The 15,132-nt window shown below is 38.3% G+C and overlaps 1 protein-coding gene across 1 annotated transcript in view; it reads right to left on the bottom strand.

Moving 5' to 3' along the window:
* DYRK1A (dual specificity tyrosine phosphorylation regulated kinase 1A) overlaps nt 1-15,132 on the bottom strand; it is an 84,514-nt gene that overhangs the window by 68,845 nt on the left and 537 nt on the right. The window lies entirely within an intron of this gene.

Raw genomic sequence — 15,132 nt, forward strand, 5'->3', positions numbered from 1 at the left:
GTAGAACTGAGCCGGGATAAGAGATGGGGCATTCTAGTGGCAGAGGGAGAACACCATCATTGTAGGTGTTGTGTGATATAAAACAGAACTGTGACCCTTGCCTAAGAAGCTCATCATCTAAACAAATCAAGTTTGTGCACGGAAAAGCAAAAGTGGAGAGCTCACTAACTTCATCTGTCTGTAACTACACTCACTGCGTACACTATGAATACAGTACAGAGAAGTAAAGAACAGGTTAGGTAAAGCATTTCAGGTAGTACTTGCCAAATTGCCACAAAGCAGCTTGAAAACCATAGTTAACAGCTGGTTGATACCAACAGTTACAGACCCTACCTCTACTTCAAGAACACAAGCGAGATGTTTACCATCTTTTCTATATATAGTTCGTGTCTGTCATAATAGTCTCCATAAATAAACTTGAAGAAATAAATTTAATCACACATGCCAACAACAAACTACTATGATAGCAAAATGAGAAGAAAAGAAGACAGACTTCATCGCAGCGTCCACACTACACAGCTTTTGGTGTTCCAGCCTAAACACCTACAAAGACATCCACAATATGCTCTAAGTTCTACCTCAGGCTCAGTTTGACCAATGCAACAGTAAAGGAGAATTCTAAAGCAAAATTGCATCAATTTTGGATTTTGGAACATCATTCCCACCATACTAGAGATACCAAGTTAGAGAAGCTAAAGAGAAATCCTGTTTTCAGAACTGAAGGTGCCTTTAGCATAAACACCACAGCATCTATTTCTTACAAACTGCACCTCACACATACACTCAAATACACAAAGTCAAAAAATATCAGAGTGCTTGTAATTTTGCCATATAAATTAACAAACGCAAAAACATATAATTTATCAAAGTCCTTCAGAAAATTAATTAAAAATTACTTAGTATTAAAGCTCTTAGCAAATAACTGATGGGTAAGTTGCAAATACTTACTTTCCACCCACACTCCCCACATTTCATTCACATGTTATTCAGCACTCTAACTTGGTGGCTGCCCTCTTGGCGTAATTCACATGATATCTTTGCACAATAAAAACATTATCCAGGAACCATTTCCTATAAAAGGCATAAGCGCTGCTTATTAATTCTTATTTATTATTATTAATTTTTCTTTTTTCCTCTTCTTTTAAGGTGGATGAGCACACTAGTCACTGGATTGGATAGCCATGTTTCCTTTTCTTGCCCTGCCCCATGATTCTTTCTTGTACAACAGCACAGATTAAATGGGTCTTGCAGACAGTCAGCAAGAACATGTGAAACATCATGTGCTTACATGCTCTCACTTGAAGCAAAAAAATGAGTTTGTATTCTTTTTGCATGAAGAACATGCTAAAGGGAATAGTTCATGCATGTCCTCTTACAACTGAGGTCTCAACGATGAAACTCCCAACACTCTCTGCACACCTCCTGTTTAAACGCCCTCAGTTCTAAACAATTCTCACAGATTTCAAATAGCTCAGATGCCTAACTCCAGAACAAAGTTATGAGACGGAACTAATTCTGTCATAGCCATCTTAGAGAAGAACACCATTTACAAAATAGCTCTTAAATCAGACGGGATATCTTTCAGTGATAGGTTGGACAGTTTCTCAAAGAGTATATGAGCAATTAATGCTGTATCCTGGAAAATACAGCATTGGGTTCTTAGAGCACAATTTCAGATCTACAGGTAAAATTATGCCTTTCAGCTGAGACGATCCAGCAGGCTGCCAGCGGCAGGGAGGGCAGCCCCTCTCCCTCTTTCTCAGGCACACAGCTGTGTCCCCTATTCCTCCTGAAAGCTTTGCTGTTTATTCATACTATGATAAAACAAGATAACACAACAATCCAACCAAAAACTCTTCACGTCTTCATCAGGTTCACTTCCTGTTCTGGTTCAGCAAAGGGCAAGAAAAAATTAAAGCTTGAACAAAAGGTGATACAGGCCTTCCTGCAGCAAAAAAACAAATGTTAGTTCAGTTTATTCCCCATTACCTAACTTCACACAAGTGCATGGTTTCACAAGCTGATGAAACTCACAGCTCCTACTCAAAAGAAAGGCCTGCGTCACAGGCAAGACTCATCTTCCTGGCACTCCTCCACCTCATGATGAAACAGCTTAGGTAGCTAAACTAGCAGTAAAGTTCTTACCTTTGTTTATATCATTAGGCTGTTGCACTTAGCTTCTAAAACTAGCCCGGCACGAAAAAGTAAAGCAAAGGTGCCAACAAAGAGCAAGTAATGTAGGACCAAGGGAAAAAGCAGACACAGTTTCCTTTCAACCTAATTTAGACCGCTGTCAAATCAGCCCCATCATATAACCTACTCTAACTTCTGATTGCTGGTTTCCCTTAACATCCAGGCACCAAAGAGGTAGGTGTTGCCAGAAAGGCAGCTCCAAATCCAGAGGATGTAGCTGCATTTCCCCCCTCTCCTAAGTCAGCTTTGAAAGTAGGAAGTTACCTCATGAGTGTGATACATGAGTTACAGTAATCTCCCATGCCTTAAACATCACAAGGCACTCCAAAACTGTGGTAAAAAGGCTAAGTAAAGCAACAAAAAATGCACAAATGGGTTTTCCCTTCTTTGTTCCTTCAGAGTAATGAATAAATAAAGATGAATAAATAAATGATTCCAAATTTACCTCACATCATTCACTCCATAACTACAGCTCCATTTATTAGAATACAGACCACTGCCAGCTACAAAATTTAAGAAAAATACTCATCATACTAACAATTATTTTCAACTTCACATAATTCAGTATGGTTAAATTCCATCTGCAGTTCTTTTACCATGGCCTTATTCCCCAGTTAAGGAATCACTGACCTAGAAAACTCTCATTGAGGAAGGAGATGAATTAACAAACTTCAGTAAATTGTCACGTAATCTACTGGTGAGGTCAAAACACTTATTTTTCAGATTTCAAACTCCAAGGTCTCATTTTATTCTTTTGTTGTAGCCTCCATCCCTTCCATTAAACATCAGTTTGATGTATTTGAAGGATACACCATACTACATAGGTTATGGATAGCAAATGCTTGGTGAATTTTAACTGATATGATAGACCGTTATAGAAGAATTTAAACACCCCATTCAAGTAATACATGCACATGTATGTGGATGCATGCCCATAGACAGAAAAGCCAGTACAGACAACGGGTACACATCAACTAACAAAAACTTCACTGGGCTACATTTATTATCGATTATTATCGATTATTATTATAGTAGCTCCACGTCCCTATAAAATAAAATTGCAGGTAGCTCATTGGAGACTCCAGAATGCTTGTTGGGGCAAATATCAACCATCATTAAGCTCAGAGCATATTCATCATAATCTAATTAAACTGTCCTCAAATTTCAGCCAGCAATTCCTCACCAAGCCCTCACCTTCCTGCCAAGCTATGGAATACCCCAAAAAACAGACCTAATCATTTAAAAGTCTTAAATATCAAGAAACTCTGATACGCCTTTCATCAAATTTAAATAATTACCAATTAGCATTAAAACAGTATTATTTCCTGCCTTGCTATATCAAAAACAAGGATTTTCTAGAGTGGAGAATGTTTTATGAAACTAGCAGAAGTTGCTATCTTATGGTGAGGTCACTGCAACCTCTCTGCCTTCCTCTCCTGCCCCCTCTCTCTCATTGTCCACTCACTCTTCCTCTTCTCCTCCCTCAACTCACAACAAATGTAAGAGTTTGCTTTTGCTCAGATGACAGCAAAAGAAGGCTGAAGTCAAAGATGAAGGAGCACATGGGAGGGCATTCTGCCCACATTCCTCCCTGTCCCAATCCTTACTGCTCTAATGCCACCTGATCCAGAAGAAAACCAACTTCAATCAGGCCTACTAACTTGGTTTCACAAACAAGTACTCGTGTCATTTGAATAAATACATAAAATTTAGTATAATAAGGGTTTAAAGAATTCAGAAACTTGCAATTTTTTAATAACTTGTTAAATTATTGTCCTGAACGTACTGACCAAGCTCCGTCTGTCAACTTGAGATAATGTTGTTTTGAATCCCTTTTTTGGTGAGGTCGCTATGAAGATGATGTATGGAATTTATTTTTTTAATGTTCTTTGATAGCAGCCATAAAACAAAAATTAAAGAAAAAAAAAGAAAAAGAAAAAAAGACTCTCATTGATATAAAAGTCCAGAAAAACTCTCATAGTGGCCCCCAGATGAAACATGTCAATTCCAAGTGCCAAATAGAAATTGTTGAAATTCTGGGATTATTGATGGCGATATTTTGGAACTCCAGCAGTTCCAGCACCCAAATACTGAGAAGAAATTGCTGAAGCTAATGCTCTCCATGACACTAACATGGATTAAACGATCCATTTACGTAACTCTAAAAGAAATATTAAGATTTTACATCTTTTGATCAGTTAATAGTATCTCCATAAATGTCAGAAGTTGCAAACATTTTGTCCAGAGGAGTTTGGTTTGCTAAAGCACAAAGATGAACAAAGCGAGAAGCTCTGAAATGCACAATAATAAACCCAAAGGAATTCCAGGAAAATGAGAAATAAGTGCAATGGATTGCTGAAAAAGGAAGGGGGATGTCAGCCACTCAACACTGAGGTATCTAAATCATTGTTTGACTGAGGCCTCATCTAATCCCAGAAACAGAGCAATGTCACGCTGCTTATCTTATGCAAGAAGTCTTCTGCCATAAAAAAAAAAACATGCATAAAACAAGCACAAGAACTCAGTTTACTGAAAAGTAGACTGGAACAAAACCAGGAGCAGAACAGAAAATGGGTGGGTTTAACAAAAATACAAACAAATCACTGAAGAGGCATAACAGTTATGAGTAACACTTTTATTTATTAACCAAGTAGGAACCAAACTAGCATTTCCAAAGGCAACTATTGTAATCCAGAATAGTGTTTGCTTATTAGCATGTACATCCTGATGGTAGGCTGCTTTCTACCCTGACTTACAGCAGTTGCCCTAACAAAACAAACATCTGCAGGCTCAGAGAGTTTTAGTGCTTCCTCATGTAAGAGTGCAAAAGTTACAATGCTGTACACCAGAGTTAGCATGCAGAAACTGTGCCTTTTATACAGCAGACTTCAGATCCAGTCCACCTAAGAAAAGCAAAGGAGATGGGAAGAAATTTTTCCCCGTTACAAAGAACTATATTATCTGATCCTCCACGTTTCTATATGAATTAACTTCAGATTATTAAGAAGTAGATGAAATCACAGCTCAGATATTAAGGAATCAATACTCTTAATTATTTTCTCAACTAACAGGTGAACGATTGGCAACAAAATTTCAATAACTCAAACAAGAATATCAAAAAATCTGAATACACAGAGTAAAATAACAGAATAACCCCAGCAGCTCGGGTCATGTTTTTAAGAGGACAAGCAAGCATGAAATTTCCAAAGGAATTGTTTGTTTGAATACATAATCAGAACCTTTTATAACATCAGGAGAAACATTTTTTCCATGTCTCCAATGTATAGTGGAAGCAAAAAACCTAGGCTTTTTCATTCCTCAATTTCCCCTTGATATCAGTAAGTTAGGCTCGTACTCTATACTAAGAGCTGAAAATATAAATTTTACTATAACATCAACTTCAGAAACTTCAGTTCATCTTTCAATTTGTCCAGGTAGGAACAATCTATATTTTGTGTGCACATACCTATTATATGGCAGTATAGAATTCAAGTAGAAAATCTGGAAGGGTGTGAGATTGAGAAGAAGTCAATATGCTGCATTGCTTTGTGATAATATTTGGAAAGCAAACAAAATTAAAAACTTTTGGTTTCTCAGGAGTTTTTCTTCAAAATTGAAGTGTTACTTCCTTTCCAAAGTGTTGTTCTAACAAGAAGCAAGTGAAAACAAAAGAAAAAGAGAAAGCAAGAAGGATGAGAGAACACCGAATGAGCAAGAAGAGGACCTTGAGAGAAGCACTAAAAAACGATGCAAGACAATAAGGGCATAAGCACAAGACAGAAAAGAAAAAGGACTAAGTGACGCGGAGAAAGAACCTGAGTAAGAGTAGAAGCAAAAAAGACTGCCAGAAAACAGCTGAAATAACAACGTAGTTAGGAGAGTTAGAGCAAGAACTTGTTATCAAAAAGGCTGATAGTTTTCAGGCATGCTAAAGCACACACAAGAAGGACAGCATCGCAGTGGGAATAAGCATGTCAGTTTAAGATAGCAAGAGAAAGTTGGAGAGGAAGAGTGCAAGTGTGTGGGGTGGGGAGGGCGGGTAGCGTGCATGTGTGTGTCTGTCTGTCTGTCAGAGCAGTGATTTACTACAGGAGGGGTGGCAAAAATTCCTCAGAATGATGTTCTCCATTGAGTAACAGAGCTATCAAAGCCAGTTAACCAACCCCTGCCACTCTTAGGCACCCTGCTCCTGTCCACCCACACAACCCGTTCCATTATCTTGTCAAATGTCTCAGCAGCAGCACAGTATACTGGGCCTAGGAACCGATCTGACTGAAAAGTAACCAGATTCTCCACCCCCATACACACCCAAATGTTATATATATAAAATTATTTATTTCAGCCAACTCTGTTTCCAAGTCTGCTTCACTGGTTGGTCTTACAAACAGCTGTGCCAACACAAAGCAGGTGGGAACAAGCAGGCAGAATCTGAAGAGAAGGGGAACTGCTTAAGCTGCAGTTGCCTTCAGAGAACTGCTTGTTGCACACTTTGCCTCAGAAACCACTCTCAATAATCTAACCCAAAGTGCTTCAGTGGCAGCACATATTATAGCAGGATCAGTTTGCTAATACTTATGCCATAAAAACAACACATATTGCACCATCAGATTTAAGTACTGTTCATGTCCCATAGCCCTTCTAAATGAAATATTAAAACAAAAAGATGTGCTTTTCATAGCTTTGCTTCTTTATCTGTTATTTCAGATTTGGTACAGATACACTTGGAGGAAGAGCAAGGTAGGAGAGGAAAGCGGGGAGATAATCAGTATTGCCTGTGTTCTCCTCTGGATGTACTGTTCTTCATGGTGCTGTCCTTCAGCATTCTCTGAACACTGAAATGATGTACCAGTGTACTGTCATGTTCCATGCCAGAAGACTCAACTGATCTAGATGAGCAAGAGATAACTAAGTACTCCTGAACTTTGCCCAAATTTACAGTACAGTACCAAAAGACCAATAGTTTCAATCTTCATCACTTTCTGTCCTTTGATTCCTCCTCTGCCACCACTACTAAGCAGTGCCCCAAGACATTGTGTCAGCTGAAACTAGAACAGGTTATTACTGTGGAAGAGTCATGATTAAGACACAAAGCCAACTCTGCCTCCCAAAAGCCAACCAAACCAGAGCATACAGAAGCGTGGTTTACACAGCTATTATACACCTGCACAAGTCACCCACCGTTCTCCAGACTGTCCCCTCTCAAGCGGCTGATCCACAAAACCAAGAACTCATTCCTGTCAGAGGCAGTAGTAACCTGTTAGGCCAAGTAACAGAGGTGACATATTCCCATCATAAAAACCATGCAAATACCATGTACCTCTCTTTCTGCTACGTGAAAGAAGTTTCGTAAGTTTCATAAAATTGAAGACCAAGAAGTTAGATGTTTAAGGTGGGCACAATATACAGCTCTGTCTGATTTTGCAATGCTAATCTACTTTCACAGTCGAATGCTGTTGTGTTCACTGAACAGACAGACATGAGGAGAGCGGCACACAGAAAACAAAGTCACACGGTACGTGCCAGCTATACAGTAAATGATACTATTACTGAAACACTCCACCGGTTCTTCCAGAAATTGAAGGATGTGTACCAATAGGGCAAGAGACTGAAAGTGAAATCAATTTAATTATTTTTCTTAAAACACACAACCTCCTTTCAAGAAAAAAAAAAAAAAAAGAAAATGAGTTCCAACTCTAATGCTCTTAAATTTCCCAACAAATCCTAAGTTCCAGGAGCAGACCACTACCTGGAAATGCTGAGTCACACTCCAGCCTTAAGAGACTGCTTCTGTGAGTTACAAAGCACTCAGAATATAAACTCAAGACAAACACAACTGTAACTACTTAGCATCCTGCTATTAAGACATAACTCAACTTCTAACCTCAGCTCCACCCTTTGCATCACCGTATAACTTTAGGCAAGTCACTTTACCTTCATTTTGTTCTCATTTCCCTTGCTAAAAAATACCTGTTAGTAAGCTGCTCCTGTTAGCAAGGCAAAATCTGCTTTCTGTATAAGCAAGACATACAAACAAACAAACAAAGTTGAAGGTTTTCCTTGCATCAACTTTGGTAATAATTTTTCTGTGTATTAGATCCTAACCACTTAAGAAACATCTCTTCCACATGATGCTAAAAAAGTCTGAATGAAACAAGAATGAATCAAAACACTAAAAGCAAGGAGACTTCCCATTTTTGTCACTGAGTTTTTGACACGGTTCGGGAACCTTCATGGAAACAGTTGAGCCCAAAGAACAGCTCCACAGATGTTTGCACAATTAAAACATAAGGAGAAATACCATGATTGCAACATGTGGGATACAATGTGTGCCTGTTTCCTCAAATGCACAAAGAACCTGGCACTGCCACAGTGGAAGCTCATAGGTTCTACGATACCTATAATGACTAACTAATATAATAGAAATTATTATTATAGACTAACTAATATAATAGAAATTATATTCTGAGCCCACTGTATGCTTGCTAAAAATGCAACTCAAGCTCATCGTCTCGCCTCATACCACAGATCTCAAGTTGTTTTGTTTCATGCAAACAAAATTTTCTTCTAACATACAAAGATTAAAGTTAAGATCAAAGAAGTAGCTGTAGTCCAGAGAAAGAGAACAAAAGCAAAGCATATAAAGAAGTGCATATAGGAAAATATTAAGGATAAACTTTTCATATACAGAAGTCTAAAATTTAAACTCTTCACTCATATTCAAACTCTTGAATAGAAATAATTACATTATTCTCACATCTCACTGAGTCTGGCAGGAACTACAATATTCACGATCTTAAGAAAAGAGTGAGGCCAATAGTACTGGCAAAACAGTGTCAGGTATATAAGCCTAAAAGGATGCTTTTGAAGGAAAAAAGTCAAGTTGCGATAAAGGTACATAAAATGATAAATAACACAAGAAAGGTCAATTAAGTCCACTCTTCCGTAAGAGATTTATCTCCTTAGATGTATATTAAACAAGCATCAAGAAAGTTGGAGATCTTTTTCTTTCCATCTGCTACTTAAAAAGCCGCACGCCCTATAAATCCTTAGTTTATAGGAAAACAAATCACAGATCGCTGATCTTCTCTAACGCTGCTAAGTGCAAAGCACCACACGTATACAGTGACAGTTTCAAAAGACCTGTTTCCCTCACGTGCAGAATGCTGAGATGAAGGTTTTTATGTATGGCTATCTGCATTTTACCTTCATATTTCACTTCCATGCCATCAGCGGCAAAACAGAAAGAAACATATTTTAAAATACTTCAGTTGACTTAGAAATTTTTTTGAAATCATTTTTGCAAAATAGACAATGATTTCCAAACACTGTACTTGAAACTTGTGAACTGAAGGTTGACTTTTTTTGTGAGCTTGACTCCTCATAGAGATACATATATAAAGGTTCTGATGGGCAAGAAGACTGAAAGTTGACTCAAATGAAGTGATACAGAGTCCGCAAATCACAACTGTGTCAAATACAAAAGGGAAAATAGCATTTAACAAACCCTACAAAGCCAGGAAAGAAACCCTCTTATAAGGGCATCAGACATCATTCATGATTTCCGCTCACGTCTCCAGGTTATTAAAATTTAGACCACCATTAAACTTTTGTACAACAGCGGCGGACTACCAACCTACAATCCCTCCCAGCCTTCTGTATTTGCATGAAGAAATAGCGATCAAACCACTAACACAAACATTTGCACAGCACCAGAACCAAAATGCCATGCAGAAGAACATCAGGAACGAACAGGTATGCCTCGTCAAGTCATGAAATCAAATGAAGAAAGAGGTAATACTAAGTTTATGTACAAAACAAAATGGAAATCCGATCCCAGCAAAGGTCTCCAAGTAGTACAACAATGCAAAACCAAACAGTTTCAACTACACCCTTACGCCACAACATTCAACCATAATTTTTAACACAGAATCACATGTACTTTTTCCAGCCAGCCTTCAATGTAAATGCATCATTTATGATGCTGTCTCTAGTAGATGCTCACAGAAGACGTTACTCCCTTAGAAGTAGGCTTGTAACACACAGTGTATATTAAAAATAATAAGCCATCAGGGGAAGTTAGAGGAGATGCAAGGGTCATTCAGTATGAAGCTGCACTAACTGCACTGTGAAGTGCCCCCTCCCCAGAGCTGCACTCAGAACCAGCACTTCTGATTTCAAAGCAAAGAAAAACGTGTGGTAAGTTTGTAGCCTTAGCATACACAGAACTTGACTTGAGCAAAAACCTGACTTGAGTGGGAAGACACAGACAAACATGTTGATGTTCAACATTTGTGGTAATGCTCATTTCCCTGCATAAGGCCTGCCATAAAAATCCCAGCTTTTGAAGGCACTCTGTGACACTGACAGGAAAGTCACCCTAAACACAAGAAACACAGGACTTATGAACAACACACACTCAACCGTGTTATCCCAGAAGCATAACCTACTATTTGTAGGATGCAATCTCTACAGAAAGGGAATCTCCCAAGATCTTCCAGCAACAATCACTTCTTGCAACATTAGCAAAGACGTCAATATATTTTAAACACTAACTTGCAATTTTTGGCAGACCATTAAATTAATGCCTCCCTATCCACAAATTAGAAAGAATAACAGAAAGAAATCAGAACCAGACATGATCCAGGAGAGTTACTAAGAGCTTTCCAGATCAATTGGATTTTGAACAAGAGTGCATTAAAAACATATTTGCCTGCAATCAAACACACACTCTACACGTAATTCATTTATAAATCTTGTAAAAATCATATTTTAAAATGAGAATATATGTGCTTATGTATTTATAAGGCAATACTACTTCTTCTGCAAAGGAAGTGGATGCCCTCTGCTCCGATGGGCTCCTCAGCACAGATCCACTGGCAAAGAGAATCAAAAGCAACCAAGTGATTTACATAGCTCACTGTAACACAAATGAAGATTTGAGCACGCAGAGATGAACAGGATTCCAAAACGACAACCTGTGTTTGAAGCCAAAAAGCCAAACACTGATGAGCAATAGTTTTTCAGGTCACTAGGATTTAAAAGTTTCTTTCGAAAGGTTTACAGACGTGTTGGACTTAATCACTGAAATATATTTACTTTTGCTTATGCCAGCTATCATTGTACTAGTTGAATTTTTTGAGTAACTCATCAAAATTCACCCAAAACATTTTCAACCATGTTTTGAAAGAATAACTCTGCCATCAGAAACCAATTTGTACGTTTCCATTACTCTTGTTTCACTATCCAAACAGTTATTAAAGCGATAGAGGAAACTTTTCAACACATAGACATATTAATACATTATTAACCTTCCCTTTAACAGACTCAAAACTCAGTTTACCTTTATTTGCCTCAGGGGAAAAAGAAAAAGAAAAAAAAAAAAAGAGAGAGAGCTTTCAAACTTTATGTAACACAAATTGAAAGCTTAGTTTCTCACAGCTGGAACAAAAACACTGACACTTAACAGAGTTGATTTCACTTTCAGTTACACAGTTTCGCTTTCGGATACCAAGTGCTACAGATCCTAGAAACAATGCAAGGAGTCTGCTAACCAGTAACTGCTAGCTTGTGCTATTTTAATTACGAAAACATTTTCACTGCTTTTGAATTTAAGAAATGTTATATTCACAGATGAAATTAAACTGATTATGTCTGTCACAAGTCAACTGAAGTAGCTACTACCTAGATTTCATACGCTCCACAGTATTTATATTGCATGGACTTAGGAAAGCTGACTGGGAACTATCTGCTGCATCTGCCAATCCCTCCAGTTGGTATAAAGGGAAGGGAAGGGAAGGGAAGGGAAGGGAAGGGAAGGGAAGGGAAGGGAAGGGAAGGGAAGGGAAGGGAAGGGAAGGGAAGGGAAGGGAAGGGAAGGGAAGGGAAGGGAAGGGAAGGGAAGGGAGCTAAAATCCAAATACAGCTGAGGTGCTGAAGACCCATCCTAAAGTAAAAAATAAATTTGTACTAGCAAAAGCAATTGAGCTATTTTTTTTCCACAAGTTTGATAAAACAGAATCAAAAGCAGAATTTTATCTTTCTTCCACACAAAGAGAAAAGACAATCTAGGGATATCAATTACAAACTGTTAGACAACTGGTGATTGGGTCACTGCAATTCTATGGACATACTGAGTCACCTCATAGAGATTACTAATTAACTGTACATATCAAATACATCTTTCTGGAAGGAATAATTGTTTCTAGAGATTTTTTTTTTTCCTCCAGTGTTTTTAAAATATTAATATACCATAATTCCCACAACTTCCTTCTTGAAGGATCCACCAATGTGAGGAAGGAAAACGAGAGCATTCCTCTTTCCAAAGTATTCCTGATTTTCTTCACCAGCCTTGAGTTCACAATGAATGATGTGTTTGTTCAGAAAGGTTTTCGTATTATTTTAAATGGTCTCAGATCAAAAAAAAAAAAAAGAGTCTCACTAATCATACAAGTCTAGTTAGTGGAACAGTTACTACATATTAGGGGAAAAGAAGTTTCTTAAACTCTTGCTAGAAAAGGAAAAGAAATGAAACTGTAAAGTAAGTTAACAAATAATCTATTGTATTCAGTTATAAAGACAAAAGCAGCAATTCTCTGTAAATAATCCTATTCTACAACAACAAGATCTATTTACAGAAGGATTTCAGTAGTGATATGAGTTTTCCATGCTTCCATAAAACAAAGGTATCAGGAAAGCTTTTGACTTCGCTTTAGAAAATAGTTGTCCAAATGGCATTAAAAATGACTGCAGAAAGACTAACCAAGAACATCAGCTGTAACAACTTTAACCTTGACTACAGGACTACAGGTTGGAAAGCACCTGAAATAAAGACACTTTAAAAGGAACACTGAATAGAGAAGCTAATTATAGCAACAGAACTTGCTTCTTTGCTAAGAGTCACCACCCATTTTGGTTCAGATAAAAGTACAAAATGCCATCACAGCAAATAAGGGATAGTTTTTCATGAGTTTTATTAACCGATCTTCTTGCACATGACCACACAAGCAGGTGTTTCATACACAGCAGCGTAACTTATTCAGGACTTTCACACTTTGTAAAGCGTTAACTAACCTATTTCTTTAATGACAAAAAACTCACAGTAAATTCATTAAGGCAAAGCCTAACAATACAGTTAACCCAGACACATTTCTTTCCAAGGCCCTACTGGAATCAAGATGTGACATACATGTTAGCAGCTATGTCCCAGTTAAAAGTAACTTTAAGACTTTAGTTATTACTTTCTTGTCATGTCTTTGTCCATTGCAAAAACCATCTACCAGTGTGTTGGAAGTTACTCATGGTCATCATATGCTAACTCCTAGTCCATTCAAAGCCCACATGCTTTAAAAATTAACAAAATCCTGATTATTACATCCCTATTTTACACAGGTAAGATTATACTATCCATAAAATGACATTGAAATAGAAAACATTTGGCTGCTATTAGGTAAAATTATCCTTGTTGCTGCTTCTCTGTAACTGTCCAACACTGGGGGAAGGGATTCCAATGACAATTTCCAAAATTGTCCTTCACCTGAGTACTGATTCAGGAACTGGAATACTGCAACAAACTTACTTACCTATTGGCCTGGAAACATTATTAAACTACCCTAATGTCTGCATATACAATGATTTAAGAGAAGGGACTGCAAGCTTTTTGTGATCAAAGAAGACTGCGCTATTGGACAGCTCAGTCAAAAATGTTCAGAAAATATGACTGAAACTCAATAAGCTTCATAAACTTTGATACAATTTTTAATTCGTAAAACAAATGTAAATCCAATATATGCATTCTACTTCAGATCATGACTGAAAAGGCTCTGGTTCTAAGTATTTTGCATAAGCAAAAAAACATTAAGAACAACCTACAAAAGTAGTCTACATATACACACACATACAGAGTTCACAAGATGTGGATATATCAGAGTTCACAAGATGTGGATATATCAGAGTTACAAATACTATCTCATATTCAGAGTTATTTTCAGTGTTATTATTCAAATTCTATAAAGCATAATTAATTTTCCAAAAATATCCAACCTACAGAGGTTGGGGGGAGTACAGATAAGGAGAAACAAGTTCTACCAAAACTTCTTTGGGCTATGTTATTCCAGTATGTTAGGTTATGTTCTGCTCAGTTACTCACAGATAATAAAGTATGAGTACAAACAAAACACTAGTTTATTTGTCCTCCAACATTATTGAGGAATCCTTCAGCTCTACCAATACAATGACCAAATAAACTGTTAACTTATCCAGACCCCCTACAACGCTTAAAGCCATGTAAGAGCTACTGTGTGCACCTACTGGCAAAAGTTACCTGCACGTTCCCATTGGGACTAGAGCAGTAGGTTGTCCAAAACATTCCTGTTGATCTATTTCATAGTCAGATATTCCGCCTTCATTAATTTCAATTTTAAAGAACAATGAATGTTTATTTCCACCGATGACTGTGGGGTAACAGGAGAACTAAGTAACAGCAGCAATCTAGACACATGATCAAAGGACCCCTACATGGCCTTTGGGCAGACTAAACTCTAAACTTCAAAGCTGACCAAAACTCAAAAATGCACCAATTTCGAAATTCCAAATGACAGCGCTTTTAAATTGTGTTTTCTGATTTTGCGGCAACGGGAGGAAATACCGCTCCGGAGAAAGAACCCCCTATACACCAGAGAAGGTCTCCAACACCTCCAGCAGCACAAAGCTCCATTCCTACCCGGCTGCAGCCAGCCGCTGACACCCCGCAGGTCCCCGCGCGCCGCTCAGCCGCCGCTCCCCGCGCTCCCCAGCGCAGCCCGATGACAGCGGCCTCCCGCAGGCGCTCCCGCCCCGGCCCCAACTCCCCCCGACCCCCGCAGAAGGTGCGGGCAGGGCCACCACAACAGGTGCCCGCCGCTCCAACGGCCCCGCTCCCGCCACCCTCCTCTCCCCGCTCCC

The sequence above is a fragment of the Lagopus leucura genome, unplaced genomic scaffold (genome assembly GCF_019238085.1).
Source record: "Lagopus leucura isolate 7727_CA_CO unplaced genomic scaffold, USGS_WTPT01 Super-Scaffold_100001, whole genome shotgun sequence".
NCBI lineage: Eukaryota > Metazoa > Chordata > Aves > Galliformes > Phasianidae > Lagopus > Lagopus leucura.